General features: G+C 36.8%; 1 long non-coding RNA gene across 1 annotated transcript; it reads left to right on the top strand.

Annotated features, from left to right (window-relative positions):
• Positions 1-687: 687 nt before the first annotated feature.
• On the top strand, positions 688-7,156 carry LOC123577523. Its single transcript, XR_006701894.1, has 3 exons — positions 688-1,113; positions 1,727-1,978; positions 6,430-7,156. It is a non-coding gene; the product is annotated as an uncharacterized LOC123577523 (long non-coding RNA).
• Positions 7,157-21,313: the final 14,157 nt, after the last annotated feature.

Raw genomic sequence — 21,313 nt, 5'->3', positions numbered from 1 at the left:
CAACATTTTTTTTTACAACTAATTCTGTAAAATACATTCTATAAGTATATAAACCTGATTACAGTGTACAGATAACACCTTGAGTAATAGAGTGATACATTTATGATTGAGAAATTTTTTTCTGTTTTGTTGTTTTTTGACAGGGGGGGAGGAGGAGAGGGAGAGAGTGAGAAAGAGTCTTAAGCAGGCTCCACGCCCAGTACAGAGCCTGATTCCGGGCTCTATCTCAGGACCATAAGATCATGACTGGAGCCAAAATCAGGAGTTGGATGCTTAACCAACTAAGGCATCCTAGAGCCCCCAACTGAGTAGTTTTTAAACACCTTATTGACAGACTTACAAAAATGGGTTATTATTTTCCACTCGTTGCTGTATATTGGGTTATAAAAAACGAATCACAGTGTAGCAGTTAAAAGAATAGACAGTGGGGGCGCTGAGTGGCTTATTCAGTTAAGCATCCAATTTTGGTTCAGGTCACATCTCCCAGTTTGTGAGTTACAGCCCTGCTTTGGGTGCCCTCAAGCCCCACTTCCAGTGAGTGCGAGCCCCCTGTGAGGTAAGCCCCACTTCTCTCTCTCTTTCTCTCTCTACCCCTCACTCACTTGTGCCCTCTCTTTCTCACACACAAAAAAAAAAAAAAAAAGAGGAAGAAGAGGAAAAGGAGGAAGAAGAAGAGGAAGAGGAAAAAGAGGAAGGAGAGGGAGAGGAAGGAGAGGAAGGAGGAGGAAGAGGAGGAGAAGAGGAGACATTGGAGTCAGATATACCTGGATTTAAATCTCAACTCTGCCCTTATAAACTGATAGCAATGATAATCTCACCAAAAGTGTTTCTTTATATATCGAATGGGGTAATAATATCTACTCTATTAAATATGATGATACAGGTAAAGTTTAATATGGAACTTGCCAGATAGTAACTCTCTACATAATGGTGGTGAAGGTGGTGGCGCTGGTGGTGATTACCTTAAAGCTGAGGATGGAGAAAAGTGGCAGGGAGGTACAAGATTGCTGCTTGATCATAGAACTTTTCTCATCTCTCATTTAGACAAGTTTTCTCAGATTGTTCTCCAGTAAAACAGTGGTGTCCTATGAGCTGGTTCAAGGTGTTTTACAGGTAAGATCAAAATTAGGGTGATCTTTTCTAAATTTGCAGAAAAAAATAAAATAAGAAATAGGACGTTTCCAATTATAATTTTTTTCTGTATACACTTCTTAAAACTTTTGTGTCTGCTAATGGATAACAGATAACAAATGAATAGGTAGCAAATGAATATTCAGAAGAAACATCAGTAAACTGATTTAAGTTTATCCAACATTCACCAACCACTTGTTTTATAAAAGGTTTTTTTGGTTTTTTTTGCGGGGGCGGGGGGAAGACTTTGGTCGTTTGTTAGTATTATAGCTCTTAGTTCGTATGACAAAGTGAAATATGGCTTTATTTCATTCTGTTCCACAAAGAGCACCATGTCATCCACATGCTTGACCACTTACAGAAGCACGTGGTCTGCTATTACCAGCATCCCATTGTCTGAAGCATTAGTGTCCTGGGTTTTAAGGTACCCTTAAGACTTTACTGAAATATCCTTGGAGAACCTCACTGTTCATCTCCTAACCCCCTTTTATATTAGAGGAACACAAATTTTTAAAAAGCTGAAATCTTGGTTGCTGCATATTTCTGTTACTTGTGGCACATGCTATGAATGGATCAGTACTTCTGTATCTCCTAGAGTCACTCTATACGAAGATGCCCTAAAGAGTGAGTGAGAAGAAATGGGAAACAGAGGAAACATGTCCTGCTTTATCCCATGCTGTATGCTAGTCATCCCCAAGAAGAGAGAACCATGCTGTTCAGAGCTAGTGATTGAACAAGGTAGCTGCTCAAACTTTGGGAAACACGAATGACTACATCTTGACTCATCTTCCTGTCAGAAATCCTGAGGCTCAGAGTAACTTATCGATTGTTTGTTTTTGATAAGTAGGTAAGTCTAGCACATTTCTGCGTGTTGACTGGCATGACCAGTTTCTGAGGACTTGAGGAACCCAATCTGCTATATAGCTTTGGGCAGTCCTCATCATATGGTGTGGCTCAGTGTTACTTTATGTTTACTCTGTTAAGTCTCCCATGTTAATTCAGAGGCATGGAAGAAAAGAGTTTGGAAATTTCATTATCTAGACCTAAGTAGAATGGTGTAAAGAACATGGCAAGAACTCTGAGACCCAAGTGTATGCTTCTCCGGATACTTCAAACTGCTGAAGGCCTGGATGAACACTTATATTTGAGTCAATTTCACTTTTGCAAGTAATGCTTCACATTTAAGGACCATCACCATAAAAAATTTCATTATTCATATTTTTATTAATTGCTTATCTCAAGTGCCGACTTTATTGCTGTGAAGTGAATCTAAAAACCCTAATAAAAATTGGGAATAGTGATCTCTCTTCCTAAGGCTTCTGTATCCAGACCACAGTTGGATATATAGGAAAAGTTTAATGGTTGGCCTTTAGCCAACTAAATTTCTCAGTAATTTTAGAACCCTCTTGGAAGAATTTCCTGGAAAACTTTTATTGTAGGTATCTGAGCCGTGATATTGCTAAATATGCCACAAACGTAGCCTTCAGTCCACAAAATCACAATATACTCTATCAACTTTGAGCTTAAGGAATTAGAATCTTACTATTTTTTTATTCCTATACAAAGAAATCAAATGAGGAAGGGTATAAGAAGAACAACCAAAATGGGTTTACTACAGGAGTACAGTGCTGTTTTAGCACTTGATAATCAACACAGTTCACCATATTGGCTCTCCCAAAAAATTATATGCCCATCTAAATAGAGGGTTGGAGTGCCTGGGTGGCTCAGTTGGTTAAGCTTCCAACTCTTGATTTTGGCTCAGGCCATGATCTCACAGTTGTGGGATCAAACCCTGTGCACTGGGTGTGGAGCCTATTTAAGACCCTGTCTCTACCTTTCTTTCTGCCCCTCCCCTGCTCACACACGCTATCTCTCTCTCTCTCTCTCTCTCTCTCTCTCTCTCTCTCACACACACACACACACACACACACACACACAAAGTAGATGGTTAATAAAAAGCATTTGATAAAGTTCAACATTAATTCAGGCTAAATAAAAGCAAATGTTTAACAACTTATTTAATAAAGTATTTAATTTAAAAACTATGATAAATATAATGGTGAAATGTTGAAAACTTTTCCTTTAAAATTGAGAATAGCAAGGATGCTCACTCTTATCACTTATATTCATTGTACTGAATGATAATGTAATTCTTATTACAAAGTATAAGGCAAAAAAAATATAGGACTGGAAAGGAAAAAACAAAACTCACTATTTGCAGATGATATGATTAACTATACAGAAAACCCAAAAGAATCTACAAATAAATTATTCTAAATAATATGAGAATATAGTGAGATGAAATACTACACTTAAAGTCAAAGTAGTAAAAAAATCTATTAAACTTTTAATAGAAATGAAATTTTAAAAAAACTTTTTCTAATAGCATCAAAAACATTAATACATATGAAAGACATAAAACCTCTACACAAAGGGGCACCTGGGTGGCTCAGTCAGTTAACTGTCTGACTTCAGCTCAGGTCATGATCACACAGTTCATTGGGTTAAGCCCCGCATCAGGCTCTGTGCTGACAGCTCAGAGCCTGGACCCTGCTTTGGATTCTGTGTCTCCCTCTCGCTCTGCTCCTCCCCCACCCATGCTCTGTCTCTGTCTCTCTCTCAAAAGTAAATAAACATTAAAAAAAAACACCTCTACACAAAAAACTATAAAATGTATAGAGTATAAAATTAAGGGACATATAAACTCTGTTTATAAAACATATAAGCATATAAACTGTAAACGTTAAAACATATCAACTGTATGTTTATAAAGCACATAACCTATAAAATACATACAACTATACCACATTATTGTAAGAAATCATAGACCTAAATAAATGGGGGCATAGACAAGGCTACTGAATTGGAAGACTACATTTTAAAGATGTTGATTTCCCTCAAATTGGTATATGGATTTTGTGCAATTTCAGTTTTTAGAAATTCTAGTTTGTATGAACATTTAAAAATGTTTGTATATATGTGTGTGTTTGGCAGGCTGATTCTGAAATTTAAATGAAAATGTAAAGGCCCAAGAACAGCCAAGAAGCATTGAAAAAAGAAAAAGAAGAATGACTTGTTCTCCTAGATATCTTGATTTATAGGCAGTGTCGAATTGGAGCAAGGAGAGATGAATAACAGGGAAATAGAGTCCAAAAAAATATGGATGTAGAAGAGACTTGATCTATGATAAAGACAGCACTAAAGAGAAATGGTAGAAAGAATGATCTTTTTAAGTAAAGAGTACTAGGTCAACTGGATAGCCATGTGGGAAAAAACTAAATTTGACCCCTAACTCCTACCATTCACAAAAATCAGTTCCAAATGTGAAAGGTTCAAAAATAACAATTTAGGAGACTTACAAGAGAGGATATCTTTATGACCTTGGGAAATAGAAAGGTTTCTTAGATAAGAGATAAAACACACTGATCATTAAGGAAAAAATTAAGTGTTCAGTTTATAAAAAAAAATTTAAGACTGAAACAGATGCCACAGATTGGGAGAAGTTATTTCCAAAATATATAACTGATAATATCAAGGAAATTAATAAGAAAAAGACAAACAATCCCCATTTAGAAACACCCACCTGGGTGGCTCAGTCAGTTAAGCATCTGACTTGATTTCAGCTCAAAGCTGTGGGATCAAACCCCCATGTCTGACTCTGTCCTGAGTGTGCAACCTGCTTAGGATTCTCTCCCTCTCTCTCTTCCTCTGTCTCTCCCCCAACTTGTGCACACATGTGCATATGTGCACGCGTGATGTGCACATGTGCGCTCCCTCTCTCTCCCAAAAAATAAATAAAATAATTAAATAAAAACGGCCATGAAACTTGAACAGGCTCTTCACCAAAGGGTATATCCAAATGGCCAATAAATACACAAAAAGGTAGGAAACCTCATTAGTAATCAGGGAAATTAAAAATAAAGCCACAATAAGATACTACTGTAGACCCACCAAAATAGCAAAACTGAAAAAGCCTGACAATAGCAAGTGTTTGTGTGGCTCTAGAACAACTGAAGCTCTTACACACTGCTAGTGGGAGTGTAAACTCCTGGGGAATATCTGGAATTAGGTACTAAAGTTAAAAGTGAACATACCCTATCACCCAGTAAACACGTTCCTAGGTATAGATCCAGCAGGAATTTTGTGCACATGTTCACCAAAAGCATGTATAAGAATATCTGTAGCAGCATTTTTCAGGATAGTCAAAGTCTGAAGCATTTTAAATGTCAGTGTATAAATAACATGTAATATATTCATACAACAGAAAGCTGCACAGCAATAAAAATGAATTACACATGACAATGTGGATGGATCTCATAAACATAGTGTTGAGCAAAAGAAGTTATACACAAAAGATACATATCAAATAATTCCATTTTAATTTCAAAAATAGACAAAATTAATTTGTGGTACTACAAGTTCCTGAAAAGTAGACTTGCTGAGGGCTGGCAATGAATGTTCTATTTGTTGCCCTAGATGGTGTATATTCACTTTGTGATTGTTCATTAAGCTTCTATATTTATAATTTGTGTACCTTTCTGTATGCGTGTTATTTTTTTAAAGCCATGAAAACAAAAGACAAGCAGCCCATGAATCAATTGCTTTCCCTTCATGTTCCAAGATTTACTTCTTTCTTGAATTCAGAAGATTTAAGGTAGCAACAGGCATTTCTACGTTGAAGCTACATTATACATACTTATTGAATTAAAAAATTATTTACTAATACTTTATTTTTTAGAACACTTTTCGGTTTACAGAAAGTACGGAGTTCCCATGCATGTCCTCACCTTCTCTCCTGACCAACCAGTTTTTCTATTATTAGCATCTTACATCATTAGTGTGATATCTTTGTTATAATTGTGAGCCAATATTGATACATTATCATTAACTAAAATCCATACTTTACATTAGGGCTCATTCTTTGTGATGTGCATTATATGGGTTTGGACGAATATGTAAAGACATGTATCCACCAATACAGTAGAATTTAGTTTACATTGGTATTTAGTTTAATTAGCTTGATACAGTTTCTATAATGATTATTCTTTCCCATTGCTGATTGATTTTTGCCTTCTTTATAACTATAGCTATTTCCCACGGAGGATGTAAGTTTCTTTTTATGTCATTAGCCACGGGTTTAAGTTAAGTAACATCAAGTTAAGGATTTATGGCCAAGTACCGGGCAAAAGAAGTTGCTTCCTAGGCCTGAAATTTCAGAGATAGCCTACCTTGCATTTGTCTTTGGCAGTTAGAAGATATGTCAATATTCCAGTGAAATATTCTATTATAATGTTTCAGGGAGGACTTCCTTGGGCCAACCACCTTCAGCCCCCACACTGAAGATCTCTGAGTCACGCTGTGAATCATCACAAGACTCAAGACAGGATGTGCAAGTTCTTACTCCTGGCACAGTCATCTCAAAAGGCTTGGTATACCTTAATATGTGAATATCGACCATATTCAGCCTGAAGACGGTCTGGACAGCAGATTTTTCCTCCACTCCTCCCCCCATTCCTCAGGGAAGCACCTCAGAAATGACTAACATCATGACAGGAAAGGTAGATAACTGTTCTCACCTGCCTTAGTTTACAAAGAAGCACGTAGTAGTGGTTTCTTATAAGTACTCAGGACTAACGGAGAAAATCTAATGACTGTACTTTGGTCATAGAGTGAACTTTGTTGGATGTGTAATCATGAGCACTGGATTAGAGATAAACCCACGTTTTAGTCGTTGAAAAGAACAACATACTGGGAGCGTTGGTTATATATTAGAATAAGAGAAAGCAGATATATTTGGATATGTTCAAAAAGACCAACATGTCATATTAACACAATTCATAAATAGAACTAATAAAATCCAAAGTCAAGAATAACATCAGAGGCAGCTCAAAGTTGCCATGAGGCAAGATGAGCTTACCAACATTTAAACCAGGTTATATAAAAAATAAAACCATTGTTTTTTTTTCCTCTCTTTTTTATTGTTTCAAGCTTTTATTTAAATTACAGCATACAACATAATATGTTGGTTAACATACAGCATAATATTAGTTTCAGGAGTAGGATGTAGTGATTCATCACTACATACAATATCCAGTGCTCATCACAAGTGCCCTCCTTAATACCCATCACCCATTTGACCCAACTGCCCCCACCTTCCCTCCAGCAACCCTCAGTTTGTTCGCTATAGTTAAGAGTCTCTTTTATGGTTTGCTTCTCCCCACCAACCATGTTCATCTGTTTTGTTTCTTAAATTCCACATATGAGCGAAATCATATAGTTGTCTTTCTCCTACTGACTTCACTTAGCATAATACCCTCTAGGTTCATCCACATTGTTGCAAATGGCAAGATTTCATTCTTTTTCATGGCTAAGTAATATTCCTCTGTGTGTGTGTGTGTGTGTGTGTGTGTGTGTGTGTGTGTGTGTGTATACACAAATACCCATTGTTAAACATTTTAACATCTATTTGTATGCTACAAACATGATGATGATTGCTTATTCAATAAAACAGTGCCTTTAACAGCTATATACAACAAAGCAGTGTTACCTGAGTTTGAGTTACTGTGAAGCAAGAAGTGAACTCTTCATTCATTAGTTCAGATTTTCTCCTATATCACACTCTTGTGCATGGAGGTCACAGGAGCTCTCAAAGTATCCTAAATTATTTTTTCTTCCTCTATCCCCCATCTTTGTTGTTGTTTAGAGATTACCATCCACCAGATCTAAATATTATTTTAAAATAGCAAATATATGGGCTTGTCCTTTTCTGAAAACATTCCTACCTGGTGATACATCATGATCTTTGAGTTCAGGTGTGGCTGAGAAGGTCTCTGAGATGCAAACAGCCTTCCCCATTCTGAAGTCTAGTCTGTCCTCTGACGAATGCTGTTAGCTGACTTCTGAAATGCAAGGTTCTCAAGTGTGTTCAGGTAAATGGAGCTGCACAAATATAAACACTGTTAGTGGAATACAGGGTTCATCCATGGAGTTAATGTTTTGTGGAATATCCAACTCATCTAAATATGAACCGTGTGCTCATTTCTTTTGCTGTATGGGGGATGTCATTTGTTTTATTAAGAATGAATGTGTTGTTCTTCTTACATGAAAATGATTCTTGCCCCTGAACTCCAATTTTTTGTGGGAGACAATTGGAGTTTAGGACAACAAGTGTGTTGTTTGGGGTTGTTCTGAGCCTGAATCTGTACTGTTGCCTAATTTCCTTGTGAACACCGTGCCTGAAGGCAACAAGCTGAATTGTGTTTTTAATATTCATTTATATTAGAGATCTACAGAAATCTCTTAATAGAGTCTATATCATGTAAATAATTTATTTTTATGAGCACTTGTACTATTTTGTTTAAAATATTACAAAAAAGAATATCTTTCAAGTCTCTAGGCCAGGGTTTTCAGGAGGAAGGGACCTCCTATCATTGGTTTTCACAGCCTGCCCCATGTGCTAACTGAGGGAGTTCACAAATTCTTGCCCATTTATATTTCAGTAAAATTCTCTATTCCAGTAGAAAAACCTATCCCAGGGATGCCAGGAATCTGAGGTATATTGGCTGATACTCAGCATGTAAGAACAGCTGCTGTAGGAATAGCAGGGGCTTTCACAGTTTAAAAAAATCAATCACAGGAGTCCTTTAAGCCTCCTTTTGGAACAAGTGTTGAAAAAATGATAATTTCTCTGGAAAATGCTCTTTTCATCGATCTAAACACCCTTCACAACTACCACATGTCAGCATGATTTTACCAAGCCCCTTACAATGACAGAATATTTCTTACACATTTCCCTGTGGGCTAGAATGTACCTCCCACAAATAAAATCAAGGAGTGCCTGCATCTTGCCTTTACCTGAAAATGTCTCGGGGTAAGAGTTATGACATGTCATCAAAGAGATTAGAGCATCAGACTTGGAATAAGCTGGCAACAGAACTCAGAAAGAAAACATACAATAAGTTACAAGACTGTAAAAACTCCAGGACCAGAAGAGCAAGCAAGATCTTGTCCCTTTACCTACCTAAGGCGAAATAGGGAGTCATTCCCCATGGGAAAAGCAAATGAAACCTAACCCCAGACCTTCATTTCAGAGCCTCATCTCAAGAACTACAAGGTTAGGAACAAGGAGTCTAATCACACTTTTCATTTTCACCAACTGTTGCCATGCTTCATAGTGGGAAAGAGCCCAGATGTTGATATGATCTGTGTATGCAGGAATGGCGGAGAAGGTGGAAACGTGCCCGTAAGTCCCTTCTCTCATCATATTCACAAAACATTGAGAGTCTAACCCAAATTGGAAGAAAATGCTGGAAGAGAAGTAGAATAAATTGGAAGAGTGTTCTAGCTCTTCTGTTGAGGGATCTAGATGCATCCTATCCCTCCTGATTTGGGGGAAACCAATCTCAATTATCCTTCTCAGTTCCCTATCCTTTGTTACCTTCATGATTCCCTTCTTCATTTTACTTTTTTTCCCCCTCATACTTCTTTTCTGTTCTCTTTTTTCTTATTTTCTCATTCCACGTTCATTCCATGAACGTTTTCTAAATACTACAGCGAGCCTGATACAGACCAGGCCCTGTAGACACTAAGATGAATACAGCACCAGGGACATGGCTGAGGGGAGGATAGAGGGGGAGCATGACAGGTCTGGTTTGTGACATATGGAAGTTGAAGCCCCAACAGGATATCCCTGGAGGTAGACAGCACTGATTGGGAACACTAGTCAGGAGCTCAGAAAGGAGGAAGATTTATTGAATGCCTGTTGTACTATAGACACTGTGTTCACTGGTGGGAATACAGTGAAAAGATAAAACCCAGCCCATTTCTCCAAGGACTTTTAAGAAAACAAACAGCTGCATTCAAGTGTTAGAGGTGCAGAAAAAGTGTGGGCGGGTGCAGAAGAGGTACAAAGGACAAGTGGTCAGATGTCCTATGTGGGGAATGAGGAAAGTCAGCCCCTCGGTTTCATTAAGCAGGCCAGCCAGGATGGTGTCCATAGGCGTTCAATTTGCCGCTGGCCTTTGAAGTTCTATTGATACCAAATTGTTCTAGCCAGTCTTGCCCATGCTTTTCTTTCTTTCTTAAATGTTTATTTATTTTGAGAGAGAGAGTGTGTATGTGTATGAGAGGGGGAGGGGCAAAGAGAGGGAGAGACAGAATCTCAAGCTGGGCTCCATCTCACAAACTGTGAGATCATGACCTGAGCTGAAATCAAGAGTCAGACGCTTAACCGACTAAGTCATCCAGGCGCCCCAGATTTGCTTTTCTGATTTGTGTTCTTCTTTCTCTAACTGGGCACTGATCTCCCGGTAGCAGAAGAGTCTCCATGTCTATATGGGGAAAAGAAATCTGGGACTACATGTAAGACCTTCTTCCCAAATTGTTATAAGAAACCTAAACTCGTTAGCTTTATTGTCAGGCTTAACACTATGCTGATTTTTCAAAATAGCCAATGATCTCTTGCATTTCTTCCTATGCATTTCCTGGGCCCTAGAACAAGCCTGATGGTGTTCTGGGTTGAGTGCACAGACTTTAGTAAAGCTGGCAGTCTGATGGACTGCAAGAACTTTCTGAGAGTACAAGTAGATAATTGCTGTGAGGGTTTTTTTGGTCATGTGAGATCTGATCAAATCACTTTCTATTTCAAAATCCCTTCCCAGCTTTTGTGATAAAATCCCCTTTGACGATCAACTTATCAGATCTTGAACTAATGGAAATTCCCTCCCATTCTACCCTACTCCCCAACCCCATTTGTCTGAGCATCAGAGTAAATTCTCCCATCTTTCATCAAACACCCATTTTTGTCTGTCTCCTAACCTAAAAAAGTCCTCATAGTCTGATTAAATGAGTTAAGGTTTACATAAATAACTTAACTCTCCCAGCCCTTTCTCAGATGTCTGAGTTAACTCAGACAAACCAAAAATGGAAACCCAAAGGTCACATACCTGCTGCATTTTTATCCCTTTAATGGAAAAGTCCCCTTTTGTGCTTTTCCTGTGCCAAGAACACTGTTCTCTACCCACAAGTTATTGCTAAGAAAACAGGCAGCCTTGAACATTGGTGGGAGGTTCTATATACAGTTAAGTCAGTCTGACTGCAATTAACCCAGATATTTCTTCTCAGTCTAGGTTTGTTTTTCCAGGTTTTGGATTTAGGTCTACTTCCTTCCAAAATTACCTATTAAAATGTTATTTCAATTATGGCAGTATATTATTATTGATGACCTGAACCTTATTTATGATACTCTTGCAAGTTACACAGGATTATTATAAAATCATTATAGTGAAGTGAAAGTTCCTTCTTGTTAGTTGTGGGGAAAGAGAAGCATTAATGGATCTTTTTTTTTCTCTCTCTCTCTCTCTCTTTATTAAGTTTTTATTTAAATTCCAGTTAGTTAACATACAGTGTAATATTCATTTCAGATATGCAATATAAGATTCCACACTTCCATACAGCACCCAGTGCTCATCACAACAAATGCCCTCCTTAATCTCCTCACTTATTTAACCCAACCCCCACCTCCCCTGTGGTGACCATCAGTTTGTTCTCTATAGTTAGGTCTCTATAGAAGGTCTCTCTTTCTCTCTCTCTCTCTCTCTCTCTCTCTCTCTCTCTCTTTCTCTCTTCCCTTTGCTCATTTGTTTTGTTTCTTAAATTCTTAAATTATGATGTGAAATCATATAGTATTTGTCTTTCTCTGACTGACTTATTTCACTTAGCATAATACGGTCTAGCTCCATCCATGTTGTTGCAAATGGCAAGATTTCATTCTTTTTTTATGGCTGAGTAATATTCCATTGTGTGGGTGTGGATATATATATATATATATATATATATATATATATATATATAGTCTTCTTCTTCTTCTTTTTTTTTTTTTTTTCATTTAAGAGAGAGAGAGACAAAGCTTAAGCAGGCTCCACAGTCAGCAGTGGAGTCCGATGTACGGCTCGATCCCGTGACCCTGGGATCATGAGCCAAAATCATGACCCTGGGACCTGAGCCAAAATCAAGAATCAGCCACTCAACCAACTGAGCCAGTCAGGTACCCCATATACCACATCTTCTTTATCCATTCATCAGTCAATGGACATTTGGGCTCTTTCCATAATTTGGCAATTATAGATGCTGCTGCTATATACATCAGAGTATATGTATCCCTTTGAATTAGTATTTTTATATTCTTTGGATAAATACCTAGTGCAATTGCTGGGTTGGAGGATAGTTCTAATTTTAACTTTTTGAGGAACTTCCATACTGTTTTCCAGAGTGGCTGCACCAGTTTGCATTCCCACCAACAGTGTGAGAAGGTTCCCCTTTATGCATATTTTCACCAATACCTTTTGTTTCCTGTGTTGTTGGCTTTAGCCACTCTGACAAGTATGAGGTGATAGCTCATTGTAGTTTTGATTTGTATTTCCCTGATGCTCATTAATGTTTTTAGCATCAGATTATTGGATCTTTATCATTTTTGTGGCTATTTAAAATTTTAATTAAGTCCTCTAGTAACAGGCCAAAGAGTTGGGGGATTTGAGATAATCAGAAATGAAAGTATTTTCTTTAAAATTTTAGTACCCCCTGGGGCGCCTGGGTGGCGCAGTCGGTTAAGCGTCCGACTTCAGCCAGGTCGCGATCTCGCGGTCCGTGAGTTCGAGCCCCGCGTCGGGCTCTGGGCTGATGGCTCAGAGCCTGGAGCCTGTTTCTGATTCTGTGTCTCCCTCTCTCTCTGCCCCTCCCCTGTTCATGCTCTGTCTCTCTCTGTCCCAAAAATAAATAAACGTTGAAAAAAAAAAAAATTAAAATTTTAGTACCCCATTTCAGGTACTATTCCTCCTGTGGCCGCTTTATTCAATATAGATGAAACAAGCATAATCTGATAAACACAGAGTACATGGCAAAAAAAATTACCTTATAAAATACATTTGATTTTATGCCACACTAACTATCCTGACTGTTCAAGTATCTTGTTAGTATGTACAATGGCTAAGCTTACTTCTTATTCCCAAGAGAAATGAGTGGATGGTAAAAATCATCAGGAGCAGGGTTATTCTACTTAAGTTCATCATTGAGAATTGCTAAAACTTGCACCGGATTTTAGAGGAACACGCCTGGTCCACAATGTTTGATAATCCTTCAAGTTCCTCAGTATTTAGGATAGTTAAGAGCCTCAAAATGCGTTTTGAACAGTTCTCCAAATGCCATAGCAAAACAAGCAAACAAAAACCTACATCTTAGTCCTGTCTCTACCATAGATGACCTTCAATAACATATTTAGTTTATTTGGATCTCAATTTTCTCATTTGCATTATCATTAGGTGATCTCTAAGACCTCTTTGAGCTCCAAGATTTTATGATATTAACATTAGAAAAAAAATTTTTTTTTAAATAACAAGAAAAAGGGGCGCCTGGGTGGCTCAGTTGATTAAGCAGCCGACTTTCAGCTCAGGTCATGATCTCGAAGTTCATGGGTTCGAGCCCTGCAGCAGGCTCAGTGCTGACAGCTCAGAGCCTGGAGCCTGCTTCAGATTCTGTGTCTTCCTCTCTCTCTTCCCTTCCCCCACACCTGCTCTGTCTTTCTCTTACTCAAAATTAAATAAACATTAAAAAAAGTTAAAACATTAGAATGATGCCCATTTTTACTAAAATTAGTCTCAAAGGTTCTTGCATCTTCTGAGAATTGGTACTTGTAAGTTTTGGGTGTTTGTGGTCTTGACAATGAGGGAGCTACATTTGAGTCTACATTGGAGTGAATCATTCTCAACGTTTGAATGTGAATATCTCTTCTTAAGGTCAAAATATTTTACAGAGTTCCACATGATGATATGTGTACTTCTGGAATCAAGTGATTAAAAAATTAGGCAATGCCAGAGGGATACTTTGACTTCATTAACATTTAAAATGACTTTTTATTTTATTATTCACAACAGCATCTATGTAGATTTAGAGAATCCATTACTTATTATGTATGTAAGTTTAGACAATATTATTATATATTATTATGTATCAGTGAGGATGCCTTCAACTCCAATAACTGAAAATACCAATTCAAATTGGCTTAAATGATAAGGAAGTTTATGGGGTATCTGGGTGGCTCAGTCAGTTGGGCGTCTGACTTCGGCTCAAGTCATGACCTTGTGGTTTATGAGTTGGAGCCCCCATCTGTCTCCGTGCTGACCGCTCATAATCTGGAGCCTGCCTCAGATTCTGCGTCTCCCTCTCTCTCTGCCCCTCCCCCACTCATACTCTGTCTCTCTCTCTCTCTCTCAAAAATAAGTAAAATATTTTTTAAAAAGATAAGGAAATTTATAATCTTATATCCAAGGAATCCAATAGGGTGGCTCCATGACTGTTTATTCTGGCTCTCAGTGTTGTCATTGAGGAACAAGGATGTTTTCAATTCTCATCTCCTCACTGTGGTGATTTTGCTCTTGTGGCTGTAGTGTTTTAACAATTCTACATCACATCCAGACATAACAATATCCTGAAAAAGAAAAGGCATATCTCTTCTTTGTCTCTTTAGAAGCAATAAGCCTTTCCCAAAAAGTCCCTAGATAGGCTTTCTTCATGTACAATTGGCAAGAAATGGGTCACAGTTCCTTCCTAAATCCATCATTAACAAGGGCAGTAGGTTAAAAGGAAAAGTGTGGGGGTAGAATTGAGAAGCTGCCACCATGACCACTATAACAGATAATACATTCCCAGTCTATACAGAAGACTATGCACAGAGCCATGGTAATAAGTTGACATGTACTGCCCGATTCTCCTTCCAAATACTCTGGAAATGCTTGGTCAAATCCTATCCATTACACCAAAGTCCATAACACTCACCACACTGTTAATGATTTGTATTGTTTTGTGGATTAAAGAAATCAAATAAAGCAAATCACCTTGTGTGTGCTTTTCTTGAGGATAAATGTCAAATACTGCAACAAATAGCACATGTCATGCTTTCTTAATATTTAATGTTGCTACTGAAAAAACAGATATCTGCCCACTGAACCAGTCTCAAATGAGATCACAGAGATTATGATTGGATACCATTACTGCCAACGATGTCTGCTACAAGAATAGTAATAAAAGAGGTCAGTCAGAAATAAAGACTTACTCAGACAAAAAAAATTGAGGGAGTGAGTTGTCAATAGACAGGTCTTTTAAGAAATTTTAAAAGAAGTTTTTTAGAAAAAGGGATAATTATATAGGTCAGAAACTCAGGTCTACATAAAGTAAGGAAGAGAACTGAAAAAGGAATAAATGAAGGTACAATAAAAACTTCTATTTTTCTTATTACTAAGTGATCTAACAGACAACAGTTTGTTCAAAATATCTTTTGTGTGTATGTGTACAACATATGTGTGTATGTATAATACATATATGTATTATGTACATATATTATGTATATAATATATGCTTATATGTAAGTAAAATGAAAGACAGCAATGATACAAAGGACAGGAAGGAGGAGTTGGAATTATTTTGCTATTGTAAGATACTCACACTAACATGAAGTGGTATAGTATTATGTGTAAGTGGACTTTACTTGTAAATGTAAACTCTAGGGCAACCAGTAAAAAAAAAAAAAAAAAAAAAAAAACCTTTAAAAAGAGTTATAACCAAGAAAGGAGAGAAACTGGAATCATATAAAACACTCAACTAATATCACAAAGGCAAGAAAAAGAATGGAAGACAAAAATAGAAACAAAGAAAAAGGGTAACAAAACAGTAACAGACATGATAGGTATTAACCCAGCTATTATTAATCATCACTTTGAATGTCTATGGTCTAAATATCTAAAAGACACAGTTGTCAGAGTGGATCAAAACACAAGACCCAATTATATGTTGTTTACAAGAAAACTACTTTAAATATAAAAACACATATAGATCAAAAGTATGGATGAAAAATAAAAAGATGGAGAAAAATATACCATGCTATTACTAATGTAAAGAAACTAGGAATAGCTTTTTAATTTCAGACAAATCAGACTTCAAAGCAAGGAAAATTATCACAGATAAAGAAGAGGATTGCATAAAGAATAGGTCAATTGTAAAATAAGACAGGACAATCCTTAATGTGTATGCACCTAAAACCAGAACATCTAACTATTATGAAGCAAACAGTAATAGAATTGCAAAGAGAAATAGACGAATCCACTATCATAGTTGGAGACTTCAACATGCCTCTATCAGAAATGGACAGATTCAGGAGCACCTACATGGCTCAGTTGGTTAAGTGTCCAATTTAGGCTTGGGTCATGATCTTACAGTCTGTGAGTTCAAGCCCTGCATCTGGCTCACTGCTGTCTGCACAGAGCCTGCTTCACATCCTCTGTCTCTTCTCTTTCTACCCCTCCCCTACTCTCTTTTTCTTTCAAATATAAATAAATGTTAAAAAAAAAAAAAAGATGGGAATGCAAGATGGTGTAGCCACTCTGGAAAACAGTATGGAAGTTCCTCAAAAACTAAAAATAGAACTACCCTACGACCCAGCAATTGCACTACTAGGCATTTATCAAAGGGATACAGGTGTGCTGTTTCCAAGGGACACATGCACCCCCATGTTTATAGCAGCACTATCAACAATAGCCAAAGTATGGAAAGAGACCAAATGTCCATTGATGGATGAATGGATAAAGAAGATGTGGTATATATATACAATGGAGTATTACTCAGCAATCAAAAAGAATGGAATCTTGCCATTTGCAACTATGTAGATGGAACTGGAGTGTATTATGCTAAGTGAAATTAGTCAGAGAAAGACAAAAAACATATGACTTCACTCATATGAGGACTTTAAGAAACAAAACAGATGAACATAAGGGAAGGGAAACAAAAATAATACAAAAACAGAGAGGGGGACAAAACAGAAGAGACTCATAAATATGGAGAACAAACTGAGGGTTACTAGAGGGGTTGTGGGAGGGAGGATGGTCTCAATGACATGTCTGCTTTCAATGACATGGAATTAAACTAGAAAACAACAGATAACTGGAAAATCCCAAATACTTAGAGATCAAACAACATTCTTCTAAATAACACAGGAATCAGAGGAAATACCAAGATAAATTTTAAAGTATTTTGAACTAAATGAAAACACTATATGTGTTATCAAAATTTGTGATATGCAGTTAAAGCAGTGTTTAGAGGGAAACTGATAGCATCATATGCTAATATTAAAAAAGAAGAAAGATTTAAAATCAATCATCTAAGTTTCCACTTTAGGAAATGAGAAAAAGAGCAAATTAAATCCAAAGGAAGCAGATGAAAAGAAATAACAAGAATTATAGCAAAAATCTATGAAATTGAAAACAAGAAACCAATGGAGAAAATCAACAAAACCAGAAGTTGGTTCTTTGAAAAGATCAATAAAATTGATTAGCCTGTAGTAGGCTGACTAAGAAAGAGACTCCATAATTTACTACTGTCAGAAATGAAAGAGAGGACATTACTACAGGTCCTACTGACATGAAAGGATAATAAAAGAAAACTATAGGGTGCCTGGCTGGCTCATTTGGTAGAGCATGTGACTCTTGAGCTCAGGGTTGTAAGTTTGAGCCCCACATTGGGTATAGAGTTTACTTTAAAAAAAACTCTTTAAAAAAATTTTTTTAAGGAATCACTATAACTCTACACCCACAAATTTGATAACTTAGATGAAATAGACCAGTTCCTTGAAAGATATGATTTGCCAAAACTCACAAAGAGAAATAGACTATTAGGATAGGCTTATATCTCTTAAAGAAATGGAATCAATAATAACCTATTTTAAAAAAACATCAGTCCCAGATATATTCACTGGTGACTTTTACCAAACATTTAAAGAAGAAATTATACCAATCCTCTACAATCTCTTTCAGACATTAGAAGCAGAGGAAATACTTCTAATTTATTCTATAAGGCCAGAATTACCCTAATACCAAACCCAGACAAAAATGTTATAAGAAAACTAGAGACCAATATCTTTCATGAATATAGACGTAAAAATTCTCAAAAAAATTAGCAAATCAGGGGCATCTGGGTGGCTCAGTTGGCTAAGCATCCAAGTTCCACTCAGATCGTGATCTCACCCCTTGTGAGTTCAAGCCCCACATTAGGCTCTGTGCTGACAGCTCAGAGCCTGAAGCCCACTTCAGATTCTGTCTCAGTCTCTCTCTGCTCCTCCCCCACTCATGAACTGTCTTCTATCTTTCTCAAATATAAGTAAACATTAACAATTTTTTTAAAAAACTTAGCAAATCAGCCATATCAATGTGTAAAAAGAATTGTACACAATGACCAAGTGGAATTTATCCCAGGTATGCAAGACTGGTGCAACATTTGAAATCAATTATTGCAATCCATCACGTCAATAGGCTAAAAGAGAAAAATCACATATTTGTGTCAATAGATGCAGACACATAGATCAATGGCACATAATAGCTCAGAAATAGACCCATACTTATATAAGTAATTGATTTTTTGACAAATTTGCAAAGGTAATTCAATGGAGAAAGGATCATCTTTTCAACAAATGGTGTTGGAATAATTGGACACCCTATATAAAAAAAATAAATAAACCTTAATAGATACCTCTCACATAAAAATTAACTCAAAATGATTCACAGTTATAAATTTAAAGCTGAAAATAATAAAACTTCTAGAAAAAATATATGAGAAAATCCTCATGAACTTGGGTTGGGCATGTTTCTTAAACATTGCTTTAATATACAATTCATAATAGGAAAAAAATGATAAATTTGACTTCCTCTCCAAAGTGTTCTATTAAGAAAATGACAAGTCTAGCCACAGGCCAGGATAAAATATTTGCAAAAACACCTCAAAGAGGATTTATACCCAGAATATATATAGGATTATCAAAATTCGATAATAAGAAAACAATGCAATTTGAAAATGGGCAAAGATCTGAACAGATAATTCACCAAAGAAAATAAATGAGTGGGAAATAAGCACATGAAATGATGATCCACATCATTAGTCAACAGAGAAATGCAAATTAAAGCTATAACATAATACCACTCCACACTTACTAGAATGATGAAAATCAAAAAAATGTACAATACCAAGAGCTGACAAAGACATAGAACAATATGAGCTCTCATACATGCTGGTGAAGATGCAAAATGTTACAAACATTTAAAAAAAACAATTGCTAGTTTCTTAACAAATTAAATCTATATTTACCTAGGTCAGCATTCCACACCTAGGTATTTGTCCAAGAGAAATAAAAAACTTATGTTCACACAAAATCTGTACATAATGTTTAAAGCAAACTTCATTCATAATTGACAAAAACTGAACACAATTCAAATGGCCATCAACATGTGGATGTATAAAAATTGTATATCCAAAAAATTGAATATTACTTAGTGATAAAAAGAGGCAAACTAATGTTCACAACACGGATGAATCTCAAATTCTAGTCCAAGCCTCAAAAGGCTATGTATTGTAGGATTCCATTACATGACAGCCTGGAAAAAGGAAACCATAGCAATAGGAAACAGATTAGTAGTTGACAGGGGCTCTAGATGGGGATGGATTACAATGGTACACAATGGAACTTGGGGATGGGATGGAACTGTTCTAGATCTTGAATGTGGTGGTTATACAACTATATGCATTTGTCAAAACTCATAGGGCACAAAAAAGGGTAAACTTTACTGGACTTAAATGATCTGATTTACGTCTGATTCTGACAAATGGCTAAAACACCAAGGGCCCCAAAACACAAGCTGGGAACCACTGATGTAAGAATAGTTTGGAAATTTTTAGATGAGTGTTATAATCACTGGAATGTTGAGTCAATGAGCATGTCAGGGAACAAGACCTGATTTCAGTGTGAGTCTATGTATTAGAGATATACCCATGAGGAAAACAGTGGTAACCACAAACTAGATAACAGGGTGTGGTCTTCATCTGAATGAAGATGGTCCTTGTGTGGACATGTTTTATGAGAGCCAAGCCCATCTTCTGAATCTTGGAATATAGTACAAGAAAATGCTCATCACCTGATGCAGACATTTCAGATCTTTGGGCTAAAGGCCATTAAAATCCAGTAGTAAATCCATCTGTCATGTGGCTTCCTGCTATTTTGTTGAATTGTTTTTCCTTGCTCCCCAGTAGGGATCAGGCCTAACATATCGGTCTATTTAAACAACTAGTCTATTTACATTCGGTTATTCATTCTTGAGAGCTCATCTTTTTTTCTATGAGCAATATTGAACTTATCATCTCCTTGATGCTTCTGACATCCCTTCTATGTAATTTCTGAGCAAATAAAGTATGAATAACTTGGCTTACCCCAGCTCTTAGAGAGGTTTAACACTGCCAGTGTGGGCAGGTAAACAGTGCCAAACAGAGGAATTACTTCCAGCCCAGATAGGAGGATTTTCATTTCTTCCATAAATGGGGGATCTTTTGGAATCTAAGGTATATATTTTCTCTGATTATGAAAGGGAAGCAACTGCTAAGAGTAACACTTCACATATTTTTCTTTGGCTCATTGCTGTCTTTTGATAAAAAGTAATCTATAAATATTTATTATTAGAAACAAGTTACAGGGGCGCCTGACTAGCTAGGTCAGAGGAGCGTGCAATTCTTGATCTCAGGGTTGTAAGCTGAAGCCCCACATTAGATATAGAGATTACTTAAATAAATAATTATTGTGAAAAAAATGAAAAGAATTACAGATAATTTAGTAGGGCATGTGTTAGCAATAACACATGATGGTTTTAAACTAATTAAGTATATTATCTACAGGTAATATATTCTAATATTATCCCATTGTCTTAATATCTCAATTCTTCAAGACAGAAAATAAAGCCATTTTTTATAACTCCCATGTGTTAGGTAATGAACATAGGACAAAAAAATGGAAGCAGGGAAAAGTCCAAACCAAGGGAATGATCTTTTTTGCTCCCATATCCTCCTGCAAGCTCTAACAGATGGCATCTTGAGGAAGGTAGAAGGTGGCCTTATGAATGAGAGAAAAGGAGGGAAGTTGCTGTGGTCAGTGGTTGGCTTGGAAAAATCTCAGTGTCATCCTAAGCCCTACTCTCTTTGTCATCCTAGCAGCAATCACTAAACACAATGTGTCTGCCCAACCTCCCTGATATTGGCCCCTTTGGTTCTTTTCCTTTTTCATCTTTGCCCTGCTAAACTTCAGCCTTTATCTTTCACCTAAACTATT

Source organism: Leopardus geoffroyi, chromosome D2 (assembly GCF_018350155.1).
Source record: "Leopardus geoffroyi isolate Oge1 chromosome D2, O.geoffroyi_Oge1_pat1.0, whole genome shotgun sequence".
NCBI classification, from domain to species: domain Eukaryota; kingdom Metazoa; phylum Chordata; class Mammalia; order Carnivora; family Felidae; genus Leopardus; species Leopardus geoffroyi.
The sequence above is the reverse complement of the archived record's forward strand: the minus strand, read 5'-3'. Positions and strand labels throughout refer to the sequence as shown.